Here is a 13,946-nt window from a genome sequence, read left to right as displayed (position 1 = left end):
TCTCCTATATAAATTGAGGTCTACACATATTGCTATATGGCATCAGCCGTACTAGAATTTGCTCCTCCGAAGTATTTATTGTTGTTGTTCTTTAAAATATTTTACTCTCATAGTAAATATTATACTTGCACGCTTTCTTGAATATATCATAGGAAACTATGAAAATATTAGCATATACGTCTGATTACCTTCTATGACATTGGTAAAATACATGGCAATGAAACCTACGACACTATTTCTAATTATAGTGTCGTTCATCCATCAAGATGGATTGCATAATTTATGGCAATGATTAAGTGTCACAACAATTTTACAAGGTCCACATCACATTGTCATTATACTTTCATAGCGACTAACCAATGTGAAATACACAAAGTCTATACGTTTTGGCAGTGACTCTCAAGTCACACACTTCCTATGAGGCATTACATCCACATGCGGCATTTGTGGCCACTATAACTCCACCTTCGAAATATGTGTCATGGCTATTCTCTTAATAGCTAAGTATGTTCATATGTATTTCATGTGTCATCAACTTCACTTAGTTCTCAAACTAAGTACATAATGGACGAATATTTATTCACCTTGAATATTTCCCTTAAGAGAAACATGCCGTCATGAACACCTTTGGAATGATCACCCATTCATTTCTCAAGACTTCAAGTCTATCACAACTCACATTTTTGTCAATCAATCAACTTTAAGTTGAGATCTCATGATCAAATATTTTCATCCGAAGATCCAGTTGAAAATCCCTCAATACACTTTACATCTTCTTATGATAGTCCTACCATTTTCATGATGAAGAAACATGGAATTTCATAAAATCATCAGATTCACCCAACGGGTGCTATTCCATTATTTGAAATTCTTGCTAGGATTGTGAATACTAATCAAGTCATTGGTCACAAAATAGAACCATGATGTATTCAAAGTAAAGTGAAGGCTAAAATACAACCAAATATGGAATTATTTCTTAATAGGGAATATATCATTTTCAAACGATCAATGACAAGTCTCAAGTTTGTCAAATGTGTGGTTATTTAAACATCGTACCTATGATTACCAAACCCCTCAAACATATGGTCAAACCACACCACAAATTTATTAAAAGGCAAATAAGTTCATTGGGATATTTGAAAATTTGCAAACATATAACCAGAATATATTCTCGTAAATGATGTTCTCAAATCTTGATCAGAAGGAGAACCAAAATTATAGTGCAATAAAAGAATGATCAATTCTTTTGTGCCTATGATATGTTTACGTAATTCATTTTTCAGTAATATGGGAGACCACATGTAATATCTCGATTATTCCCAAAATATTGTTTGCCTATAGTTGTACTACTACATGTAGTATAAATGTCCAATATCCTATTTCTTGGACATTATATTTGATAAATTTTGAATGTATGAATCGATTCATACTCAGTTTTGTTGCGTAAAAAATAAATGTAAATCTTACAAAATATTTGGCTTTAAGCCTTACAATCCTGGTTTGGGGTTGATTAGAAAATTATTGACAATTCTATTGGTCACAACTTAAAGTTGCAAAATTTCCCAAATCATCAGATTTTATGTGCACCACATGTGCATAAGGGAAATTAATTTAAGGAACTCTCACCTTACAATTCTTAATGAACCAACTCATTCTTTCTTGAACACATTCAGAAGATATGTGGATTACTCAACTGTTATGTGGTATTATGTAGATACTTCATGGTACTCATGGAAACATTTATAAAATGATTTCAAGTGTGTCTCATATCACACAAAACCATGAATGATATAACTAAATTAATTGCTCAAATTCTCAAAGTAAGAGCAAGTTATCCTAAACAAGGGATAAATCTATTCGAATGGACAACTTCATTGAACTCATTTCACAAGCAATGTCTGATTATACATAATACTTTATGTACATACCCAGAATGGTTTAGTTCATTGTCTTATCAAAGATAGTGAAATTAATAATATGACCAAACTTATAGAATTGTAATTTACAAGCCTCATACTACACAAATACGACATTACACACCGTAAGTATGATATAAATCATACCAACTGCATAGCATACTACTTTCCCCTTGTAGTAATTACGTGGAAATCAACAAAGTATTTCCTATCCGCGATAATTCGGTTACATACCTATATCACCACTCCAGCATACATCAATGGGCTCTCATAGACAATTAGGGATCTATGTGAGGAATAACAATTTGTTCATCAATCAAAATTATTCATAGCCTGTATGCTGATTGCATCAGCAATAAGGACATTTTTGGCATTAGGGGGGAGATAAGTACCACAAAGAATGCCAAGAAATAAATTAGAAATATTATTCACATTCACTCCTTATATCCACGTACTCGAAGAATATGAACAAGAAGTTTAGAATCACATATTTGCAACACATTGCAAATCTGCCACATACATATACTGATGACAAAGGTGTTACTCAATTATATTCCTGCAGTAAAGTGTCAGAAAGAGTGGAGGTACCTCATAAACCACTCTTCTCCCGAAATGAGAGCAAGAGGGGGAGAAATCTGACCACACGAGATATAATCTCGCATATGCTTCCGCGGAAATAGAGGAAATCAATTCCTCAACTAGTAAATGTAATTCAACATCAAGTTGAAAGACACCTTAGTGGATAATCATCATCCAAAGCCCGACATAAATGTGCACAAATGTTTTGGTATTTACATAAAAGGAAGCAAGTAATGAAGAATAGCACTCGCTCTACAAACGAGTGGTATTTACCACAGTAATACCTACTCCTCATAAGTATCTTCCATATGAAATACTAAAAACTTCTCATTCATAGACAAAGTCAATGAGGTGGTGAGAAAGCGAGGCTTGTAGCAAAAGGGTTCACGCAGAGACCCGACATCAAGTTATGATGTAACATACCCTGTTGGTATGAGTGGAATTAAGTTTCGATAATAAATATCATTGGCAGTACAAATAATATTATCCATGCAGTTAATGGATGAAGTGACTACATAATCATATGGGTCACTCGTTTTCGGAAATTTATAACGAAGCCCCTGAAGGGCTCACAATTCCGAATCCAAAATAAATCGCAACATATTTGTGTAAAATTTCATAAGTCACTCTATGGCTTGAAATAGTCGGAAATCATATGGTACTACCGACTAAATGAGTTCCTTCTTCAAAGGATTACTCAAAGGATGATAATTGTTTATGTGTTAATAAAGGAATCCCAAAATTTGATTTCCTTACATCACCTATGTGTATATCGATGATTTCGTCATCAATGTCTCTACAAGACCTAAACATACATAAAATCATCTCAAGACGAAAAATTTGGATTCAACCAAATTTAGCTTAAGTTTACAGCTTGATCATTCTCTCAAGAATACATATCAGTCTACATATATCCAAACATATACGAGAAGTTCAATTTGGATATATCATATCAACAAAAGACATGTATGGTCATACTACCTTTGATAAGGTACAAATCCATTCATACTTAGGGGTGATAATGAAGTGATACTAGGACCTGAAGTTCTATATCTCACTAATGTCAAAGCATTCGTATACTTGCAAACTACGTCAGGCCTGACACTATATTTGCTATGTTTGTTCAGAATGCAACCCCCAACAAAAGTTACATGCTTGATATATGGAATATCATCTTATATCTTAAGCTCACAATAAATATTGGACAATTCCATCAGGAAATACAAGATATGACCATGATGTGATATGATGATATTGGCTCTTTATTTGATCCCAATGACGCCATATCAATGACTGAATTTGTTGGAATAGCCTCCATATGGAAGTCATCTAAATGGACTTTAATGGTTATTCCCAATTATCGTTCTAACATAACTGCTTTATCTAGAAGCATTGCAAAATATGCATGGCTTGGCAGAATGATTAACCACGCTCAAAATCATGTGGTTGAGATTCATCAGAATCACATAACTTGATTTATCAAGATAATTCCACTTGTGTTACTCAATACCTACAGGTTATACGAAGAGCAATATCATAAATCACATTACTCGGAAACTACTTATCCTCGTGGATTATAGAAAAGTGAGGACATAATTTGCAAACAAAATCATGTGAAAATCCAACAGGTTATACACAATCTTATGTTCATGTCAATCAAATTGGTATGAGATATCCTCCATATTTGCAAAGTCCAGGGGGAGTAATCTCCCAAACTATAACCTATTAACAATCATCAGATTGCATATATTGTACTCTTTTTTTTTCCTTAATGAGTGTTTCCAAACGGTTTCTCATAAAAGGTTTTGAACGAGATAATATAAACACAAGTATCTATATATGCCATATCATTTTCTCCTTATATTTTTTTTCCCACTGGGTTATAGAGGAGTTTTCAATGGCATGTATGATTCCACTCTTTTCCCCTATGAGTTTTCTCTCAAAGTTTCTCATAATGGTTTTTAATGAGGCAATATGTTATCAAACATCATATGTTATACTTTCTATTTTCCCTACCGGGGTTTTTAAAGGAAGTACTCAAGACATATCAATTGTTCTCTAAACTCACCAATGAGTTTTCTCCTTCTATAAAGGTTTTCTCAAATGAGTTATCACGAGAGAATAATCATTATATGTTGTATCATTTTCTCCTTATTTTTCCCATGGGGTTTAAAGGAGTTTTAGCAACATATCTATACTATACTCCTCATATTTTTCCCATAGGGTTTTTGGAGGAGACTAAAGATTATACAAGGATTTCTCAAGATGAAGATGATGAACATTTTCAAGGGCGGCTATATATTAGGACGAGTCTACCAAAATGATGTACATTAACCTAGTCAAGCATAGATTAGGGGGAGTGTTAAGGATTAATTAAAATCCTAATAATGCATGCTTTATGTCGGTTGTGTAGTTAGCAACCGCCTAGTTACTGCCTATGGAGTTACCGCCTTGTACTGGGTATAAATACCCCAATATTCATCAATGAGAAGACTGTTCATTCCAGACATTCGCTTCCTCTCTCTTGTTTATTCTTAATAGTCGTTCACCGCGACGGGGCCGAGGCGAGATTCATCGCTGACTGTTCCGGAGTTCGCGTCCGCGCATGTGCATTATATTAATGAGGATGACGAAGGTACTATCCTTCGAGACCGAGCCTTTTCTTCTTCTGTTCTTTTTGTTTGTAGTTCACGATTGATCGATTCTTCTTGAGATTCGCGTGAGAATACATACAGGAAAGAAAACCATTCATTGTTAGATTATTAATTGAAGGCAAGAAGACAAGATCAAATTGACAATCATTCTACTGATTAGTTTCTTTCCTTTTGTACGAGGAACACCCCGTCTTCGGTGAATCGCGTGGTGGCCGAAACTCCAGCAACCAACTTCTGCCGCCATCTTCGGGGGCAATTGCAGATCGCCGGAGTGGCATCCGGTAGAAGCTAGCGTGGCTGATAACGTGTTAAGAATAAACGAAAGAGAGGAAGCGAATGTCTGGAATGAACAGTCTTCTTATTGATGAATATTGGGGTATTTATACCCAGTACAAGGCGGTAACTCCATAGACAGTAACTAGGCGGTTGCTAACTACACAACCGACATAAAGCATGGATTATTAGGATTTTAATTAATCCTTATCAGGTCCCTCCCTGCTGGACCCAGCCCGACACGTAGGCCACAGCGACCAGCCACGCGGCCCGGACACGCCGCTTGGCCACGTAGGCGGCCAGGCCCTCGGAGGGTGTGGTGGCCCGCGACAAAGCACGCGCGAGCACCACCGCGTCCTCGAGTGCGGAGCACCCACCTTGCGCCATCTCAGGTGTCATGGGGTGGAACGCGTCGCCTGCCACTGTTACCGGCCCACGGTCTGCCTTGCTCGTGAGCACGGCCCATGGGTTCCTGTACGGCAGTGGGGCCTATGAGAGGTTGTCCAGGTCAGTGTTACGGACGACGTCCAGGTACTCGGCGGGCGGTGTGCGCCCAGGTTTTCAGTCACCTCCCGCAAGGGTCCGCACCGGCTTCCCTCTCTGCAACACTAGTGTTGTTGGCGTCAAACAGTATTTCCATGGTGCTTGGTGGTGCTATGGTGGAGCATATAGATAAACAAATGGACTATCATTCGAATATATTATTGTGCGAAAAGTGTAACAATCATTTTGTGTAACTTGCCTTGAGGGATGGTCTTGTTGACGAGGTACCAATAGATGCCGGTTTTGCTGATGGGCAGCAAACCGGCTCGGATACCGTCCGACAGGTACTGCCGGATCTCTTGCTTCAAGTCGTGCCCGCCAGGGTACACGGAGAGGCCGCGAACGGTGGACCGTCCCGAGCACAGTTGATCAGACAGGTCCACCACCGCGCCACCACGGAGTGCACGCCGTCGCAACCGATCAGAAGCTGACGATGTACAAGCTGCTTCATCAATCATGCATGCTTCCGTTCGTTCTTGTGCATGCATCAATTAAGTACTATTGTACTACTTACCTTTGCTCGGATCACTGCGCCGTCTTCCAGTCTTAGGACGGTGGCCTCCGACGAGCCGCCGGCTGCGGGTACGGTATCGATGGAGACGAGCTTGGATGAGAAGCGGACGGTGCCTGGGGGCAGCTCCTCCGCTAGCGCCTCCAGCAGCGCCTTTCGGCCCACCGCTCTCATTCTCACTTCATCACTTTTCTCCCGCCCCATTTTAATTTCAGTTCAGATCGAGAGATAATCAGACCAACGGCCATGACTGTACCCAGCAATATGCAACTCCATCCCTTTCTAAATACTTATAGGAAAACTCTTAGAATCAACCGACTGATTTCTCGAAAGAAAACAGCCGGCTCGTTCTGCTGCCACGTATCTTAGCGTGTCTCTTCCGTCTTCCTTTTGCTCCGGTCCACACCTTTGTCTTTCTTGAACGCGTCTTTGCCATATCGTCTCATCTCTCTTTCCTTTCTCTCCCAGCGCGGCCTTCATCTCGTCTCATTTCTCCTCGCCTCTCTGCACGCGTTTATTCTGTTGCAGCAAGTTGTTGTCTCCACTATATCCTTTGGATCACTGTCGCAACGACCCATGGCCATCGCTGTCGGACACACATAACCGCCTCACAGCGAGTCGGGTGCTGCAATTGAGCTTCGCTGAGCCGTCGGAGCATCGTCGGAGCTGCCGCTACTATCCGCCACCGTCGTTTGGCACGAATGACCACTACGTAGCGAACCGAGGTGCTGAAATGAAGCTACGCCAGGCCGCCGGAGCTGCCACTACGTCCCATAGCCACCGCCGCATGACCACCGCGCAACGAGCCGAGGTGTTGCCATGGAGATTCGTCGGGCCGTCGGAGCTGCCACTACGACTCATGACCGCCGCCGCCACGCATGACCACCACGCAACGAGCCAGGGTCCTGCGATGGTGCTTCGTTGGGTCGCCGGAGCTGCAATGGATCATCATCAAGGCTGCGATGGAGTATCATCGGGCTGCCGAAACATCATCGGTGTTGCAATGGAGCATCGTCGGGCTGCCGGAGCTGCCTCTACGGCCCATGGCCACCACCGCTCGGCATGCATGACCACCACCTAGCGAGCCGGGGTGCTGCAATGGTGCTTCGCCGGGCCGCCAAAGCATCGTCGGACCTGCAATGGAGCATCATCGGTGCTGCGATGGAGTATCGTCGGGCCGCCGGAACAGGTGCTGCAATGGAGCATCGCCGACTGCCGGAACCTTGCGTGTGTTGCAACGCTGCATCCCGAGAGTGTTTTTATGGAGCATTGTGGGGACGCCGGTGCATCGTCGGTGCTACAATGGAGCACTGCTGGTACTTCAAAGGATAGTGGCAGCAGCATCGTTGCTGCAACCCGGCGCTGCAGTCATGGCTAGTGTGTGGTGATCTCGTCGGTGTTTTGCTGTACATGAACAACGATGCTCCATGGTGCAAGCAGAAGCTGATGCTGCATGTCGCCCAACTGTGGATGCCACATTGCACACTTAAACTCGTACAAGAGCTGATGGTTGTCTAGAGTCAGCTTGCGGGGAGAGAGATGGCGTCTTGGGATGAAAAGCGATGGCGTGGTTCAGAAATCGTGCGGCCAATATCATCGCTAATCAACGGCTGGCTAGGCGGCTGATCTTTTCCAAAGATCAGACGGCTGATACCTAGCAGCCGCCATACTTAAAAGATTTCACTAGAGGTCCCGTCTACATATATACGGAACGAAATGAATGAATCTACGCTTTAAAATATGTCTATATACATCCGTATGTAGTTACTAATGAAACCTTTAAAAAAATTATATTTAGGAACGGAGGGAGTAATGATCAATATAGTGATACTAACCTGACTTTGTTCCCGGCAAAGCGAAACACCTGTGTCGTTCCAGTCTCAAGGTTGGTCACCCGGGATCTGCACGTACGCATGCAGCGGCAGCATCCAGCAGGCAGCAGCAGATCAGTCGAGAAAGCTAACCGATCGATCGAGCTACATACATGCATGCTTCGATCGGTACTACTGTAGTACAGTATTAGATACACACGACACGTACGTACGTTTCGATGACGTCGTAGCGGGAGGTGAGCTTTGTTAAACATTGTATAGTTAGGATACGGTGATGTATAAACCGTGTCCAGCCCTTTGTAAACCGGTAGGTCTAGAGGTAAGATCCCATGGTTGTTAGATTACTTGGAGATCAATCCTAGACCTAACCAACTTGTGTAATCTCGGCATTGTGCCTCTATATAACACGAACGCGTCCCTGCAGCTAAGGCATACGCTTAACCTATCGCTTTTCACATGGTATCAGAGCTAGTCTCTTCCAATACATCTAGCCGCCGCACTGTCCACCTCCTCCTCTGCGATCACCATGGCCTCTCCCTCCATTGCCTCCCTCGGCCACACCATCACAGAGAAGCTAACAAGAGAGAACTTTCTTGTATGTAGAGCCCAAGTCCTGCCGCACGTCCGTGCCGCCGGTATGATGGGGTTCCTTGATGGATCAAACAAGGAACCCAGCGCCGAGCTTCTTCTGGAAAAAGAAGCTGCTGGCAAGAAGGAGATCGTCGCTACTCCAAACCCCGAACATGCCGTTTGGGTGACCTAGGACCAGCAGGTACTAACTTTTCTGCTGGCATCCCTCTCTCGCGACGTACTGATGCAGGTCAGTAACTGCGAGACTGCTGCCGAGGCGTGGAAGGAGCTTCTTCAGAGCTTCTCATCGCAGTCGAGGGCGCGCATCATCCAACTCCGCTCACAGATCGCCTTCACTCGCAAAGTGATCTCTCCGCCGCTGCTTACTTCACCAAGATGAAGGGGCTCGCTGATGAACTTGCTACTGCTGGAAAACCCCTTGATGAGGACGACGTGGTGTCGCACATCCTCCAAGGGCTGATGCATGAATCTAAGTACAACGGGTTCGTTTGTGCTATCTCAACCCGCACCATTACTGATCGGTCTTGGAGAGCTGTACTCCCTGCTGCTTGTTGCAGAGGGATGGATCACTACCCAGACTGCCTCCTACACGGCTAATATGGCTGCTAAGGGAGGTGGTCGGGGTGGCTACGGTCGTTCTGGGAACGGCAATGGTGGTCCCGGTGGCTTCAACAACAACAACACGGGTGGCCGCTTCTTCGACAACCCGGGCAATGGTGGCGGGCGTGGCGACCGTGGTGGTAACCGCGGCAACAACAACCGGGAGAATTGCCAGATCTGCAAAGAAAGCGGGCACGGTGCATGGCGCTGCAACAAGCGCTTCGATCGCAGCTTCAACAACAATGTGCGTCACCTGGCTGGCAGTGGAGGTGGGGGTGGCAACAAATCTGCCAATGCTGCCCAAACCTCGGGATCCTATGGAGTGGATACCAACTGGTATCTGGATACTGGCGCAACAGACCATGTCACCGGTGAGCTTAAGAAGCTAGCTGTTCGGGATCGCTACACCGGGACGGATCAAATCTACACTGCAAGCGGTCAAGGTATGGACATTGCTCATATTGGTCAGTCTGTTTTGTCTACTCCCCATGGATCCCTACACTTAAACAATATCCTCCATGCACCTCTAGCTGACAAAAGTCTTCTCTCTGCTCACAAACTTATCAATGATAATTATGCCTTTCTTGAAGTTTACCCTGAAATTGTTTTTGTCAAGGATGAGGACCCTCGGAGAACAATCCTTCAAAGCAAGAGTAAAAAACGCCTGTTTCCAATTTCTGGTCGCCATGATCCTCCACATCGACAAGCACTTGGTGTCACCAAACCCTCCACTTCAAGATGGCATAAGCGTCTAGGACATCCGACTTTGCCTGTTGTCGAGAAAATTCTTAGAGATTTTTGTCTTCCTGTGTCCAATAAAAAGGATCACCTGTTAGTTTGTGATTCATGTCAAATGGCCAAGAGCCATCAACTCCCTTATGCTCGTTCCACTAGTGAGTCCAAAGCTCCTTTAGAGCTTGTTTTTTCTGATGTGTGGGGGCCTGGACCCCTTTCTGTAGGAAAGCAAAAGTACTATGTTAGCTTCATTGATGATTTCAGCAAGTTTACCTGGATTTATTTACTCAAGCATAAATCTGATGTGTTTGCTAAGTTTCATCTTTTTCAGCAACACGTTGAGCGTCTCTTTGATCGAAAGATCCTTGCTATGCAAACAGATTGGGGTGGTGAATACCAAAAACTCAATGTGTTCTTTGAAAATATTGGCATCACCCACCATGTCTCCTGCCCCCATGCTCATCAGCAGAATGGCTCTGCTAAAAGAAAACCTCGCCACATTGTCGAGGTTGGGTTATCCCTCCTTGCCCATGCTTTTATGCCCCTCAAGTTTTGGGATGAAGCTTTCCTTACCGCCGTCTACCTTATTAATTGCACATCTAGTAGGGTCATCCACAATCAATCCCCTCTTGAGCGTCTTTTTCATACAAAACCCAACTACACATTTTTACGCATTTTTGGGTGTGCTGTCTGGCCCAACTTACGTCCCTTCAACAAACACAAGCTTGAGTTTCGCTCCAAACAATGTGTCTTCCTAGGGTACAGCACCATGCACAAAGGGTATAAGTGCCTTGATATTACTTCTGGTCGCGTTTACATCTCTCGTGACGTAGTATTTGATGAGCAAGTTTTCCCTTTTGCTACACTCCATCCTAATGCCGATGCACAACTTCGTAAAGAGCTCGTTTTACTTCCCTCCCACCTCCTCCCATCGCCACAATTCCTTGCTAGGGGGGTAAATACTACTGATGATCACATGACAATGTCCCATACTACTAACCCTGATGATTCAACCGATTCTAGTGTGCAGGATGATTTTGCAGGAAACAGTGCAACGGGGCAAGATTTTATGCTCTCAGCAGATCCTGGTGCCCCCGCAGAAGATCCCGCCTCGGATTCAGTTCCAGATCCGGGCCAGCCTGCGCCTGATCTCCTGCCAGCCTCGGGGGCCGCAACTGTAATGCCCCAAGTGTAGGACTTTCCCTTTTTGTAACCTTCCATGTGGGACCACCTTGACTTTGTCATGAGAGTTTCTATGCATGTATGATTTCATGTATCACCTTCTATCTCGCATTAGCATGCATGCATCCATGCCATCTCATTCCTTGCCATACCTTATGATTGCATGCCATGATCATGTTGGCATATGTTCTTACTAGGAGTTGGTATTGTGGTGTTATGATTGCATGTGATCTTGATGGGGTTATGTTGTGGTATTGCACTATCTTGTGATGCATGTGATGTTGGTGTGTGATGGGTAGGAGTGAGTGCTAAGTATGTTCAAAGCTCTTGCTATTTAAAATCCTTTTCCCTCCTATTATCTCATGTCAAAATTCCTTCTTCCCAAAAGTTATTCTAAAATGTCTGGTGGTTATAGTAAATTGTGGTTATGAGGAGGTGCAATTTTGCTGACTTGTTCTTTGATTTTTAAGGTGCAAATAAACCCAAAACAGTAAATAAATTACTGTTTTGCATTTATTTCAATTGGCTCCAAATATTGTTTTCCTATTTTATTCTAATGGGCCATAATTCCTTATGACCAGGAGGTTTTTCCTTTTGATTTTATCCCAGTAGTTTATCTTGTGTAGTATTTTTCCTCTGTGTGTTTTTAAACTAAATAGAAATCCCTCCCCAGTGTTTCCTTTTTCCCTGGCACAACATGGGCCTCCTCCCATCGGTGGCCCATGCTCCCCCTCCAGCGAGAGCCCACGCGGGCGAGCCCCCTCCTCCTCGTGACGCCGTCACTTCTCCTCCCCCCGCTTTTCTCCTTTCCGTCAGTACGTGAGAGAGAGAGGGAGGAGTTGACAGTGCCGTGGCACAAACGTCGAGGGCCCTATATAGCTGGGCGTCCGAGCCTCCCCTCGGCTAGGGTTCCCTCCTACCGCCGCCATCTCCTTCCTCCCCCTCCATCTCTTCCTTTCTTCTCCAGGTAGACTTCCTGTAGGGTTAGCACAGAGTGCAGAGAAGAGAGAGATCGCCGGCGTCTACCCCGCGTGCTTCGTCGGGCGGCACGGCCACCATGTCCGGGAGCTAGGGGAGAGTGCCCGCGCTCCGTTCCCGCCGCTGTTGAGGTCGGGGAGAGACCACAGCAACGAGGAGGAGCTTGTCTTCGGCGCGCACCCGACGAACTGCTTCCTCTACTTCGGTCTACGGCAGAACTTCTTCGGCTCGCCTTCTTCCCTCCGGTCCGGCTTCCTCTCCGTCAGATCGGCGCCCCCTCTTCACCCCAAGGTGAGGCCGCACCTCCTCCTTCCTTCCCCTCCGTAGGTCGGCCGAACCTGGTAGCGCTAGCATCTTCTGTACGTGGCTCAGATGCAGACGTGGTGCAGCGCGTGCAGCGTAGTTGTAGGTGTGCTGCGCAGGGGGAGACTCCCTCTCCCCTCGTAGTGACAGCACCGGGGCTATTCGGTCCCCTCGCCGACGTAGAGCCGAGGTAGGCCAGCTTCACCTCGTCACCATGACGTCGTGACCCTCCTTGGACCTTGTTGTTCGCAGTAGCCAGCAGCAGAGGTAGACGTGCTCGTGGGTTGACGCAGTGGATGAGCCGGCTGTGCGTGTGTGTTGGGTAACGGAGGTGCCTTCCCCCTCGTGGTGCAGCGCATTAGCGTGTAGACGGCTCACTTCTTGGGCAGCAGCAGCAGCGTTCTGCTCGGAGTTTTTCTCTGTCGCCGGCGAGCAGAGTAACCTGTCGGGGGAGATAGCATACTTGTTTAAGTTTCCCCCTCCTGTCAGTAATCACATCGTAGCCCAGTGGTTGTTCCATGTTTGCGCCTGATGAGAGGTTGTGGGTTCGATTCCCCCCCTCGGCGCTGTGTGTTTTGTCAGTTTTTCTGTTATTCCTGTGCAAGAGCGGCACGGACATGATTCCCTGTTCTCTTCCCCCATTCTGTCGACATAGTGGTGCTGGTGCAGTGGCTAGGTGGTGCTTTGTGTAACAGGAGGTACTGGGTTCGATTCCCAGGACCCTGATGTATGTTGTTGCTATTTTTTTGCTGTCTTTAATTTGTTCTTCCTCTTCCTTGTGCTTGGGCAGCAAGAAGGCATTAAAATCCTTTTCCCTGCTAGTGTAGTTAGGAGCAGATCCCTTTGTGTGTGTGTGTTTTGCACACTTGCAAGATGATAGATGTTGTTTTGTTAGCCTTGTGAACCTATGAGGAGTGCATCTTGTGGTGTGAAGTTACACTTGGTAGAGGTGTGTGAATGTGATGTGTTTTCTTGTGAGTGATGTTCTTAAGGGGTGATAGAAGCACTAGCTATTCATGTTTGGTCACATCTTTTGAGCTTTAGTGGGTCTAAGTTGATCTTGTAGTTTCTTTTGCTTGCATGGATTTAGTGGGGTGTGGATGCCTCCCCCTCACCACATGGTTTTGATGTGATGAGATGCACTAGGTGGCTATCTATGATAGCATGTGAAGGTGTGGATTCCTAGTTAAGCTAGGGTAGATTGTTGTGGGGGTTGCACTTTGAGGATGACATGATTACTAGGGTGATC

The 13,946-nt window shown here is 44.9% G+C and overlaps 1 pseudogene; it reads right to left on the bottom strand.

Moving 5' to 3' along the window:
* The window catches only part of LOC123450323, a 44,181-nt pseudogene that overhangs the window by 13,756 nt on the left and 16,479 nt on the right, over positions 1-13,946 (bottom strand).

This window comes from Hordeum vulgare, chromosome 4H (genome assembly GCF_904849725.1).
Source record: "Hordeum vulgare subsp. vulgare chromosome 4H, MorexV3_pseudomolecules_assembly, whole genome shotgun sequence".
NCBI classification, from domain to species: Eukaryota; Viridiplantae; Streptophyta; class Magnoliopsida; order Poales; family Poaceae; genus Hordeum; species Hordeum vulgare.
The sequence above is the reverse complement of the archived record's forward strand: the minus strand, read 5'-3'. Positions and strand labels throughout refer to the sequence as shown.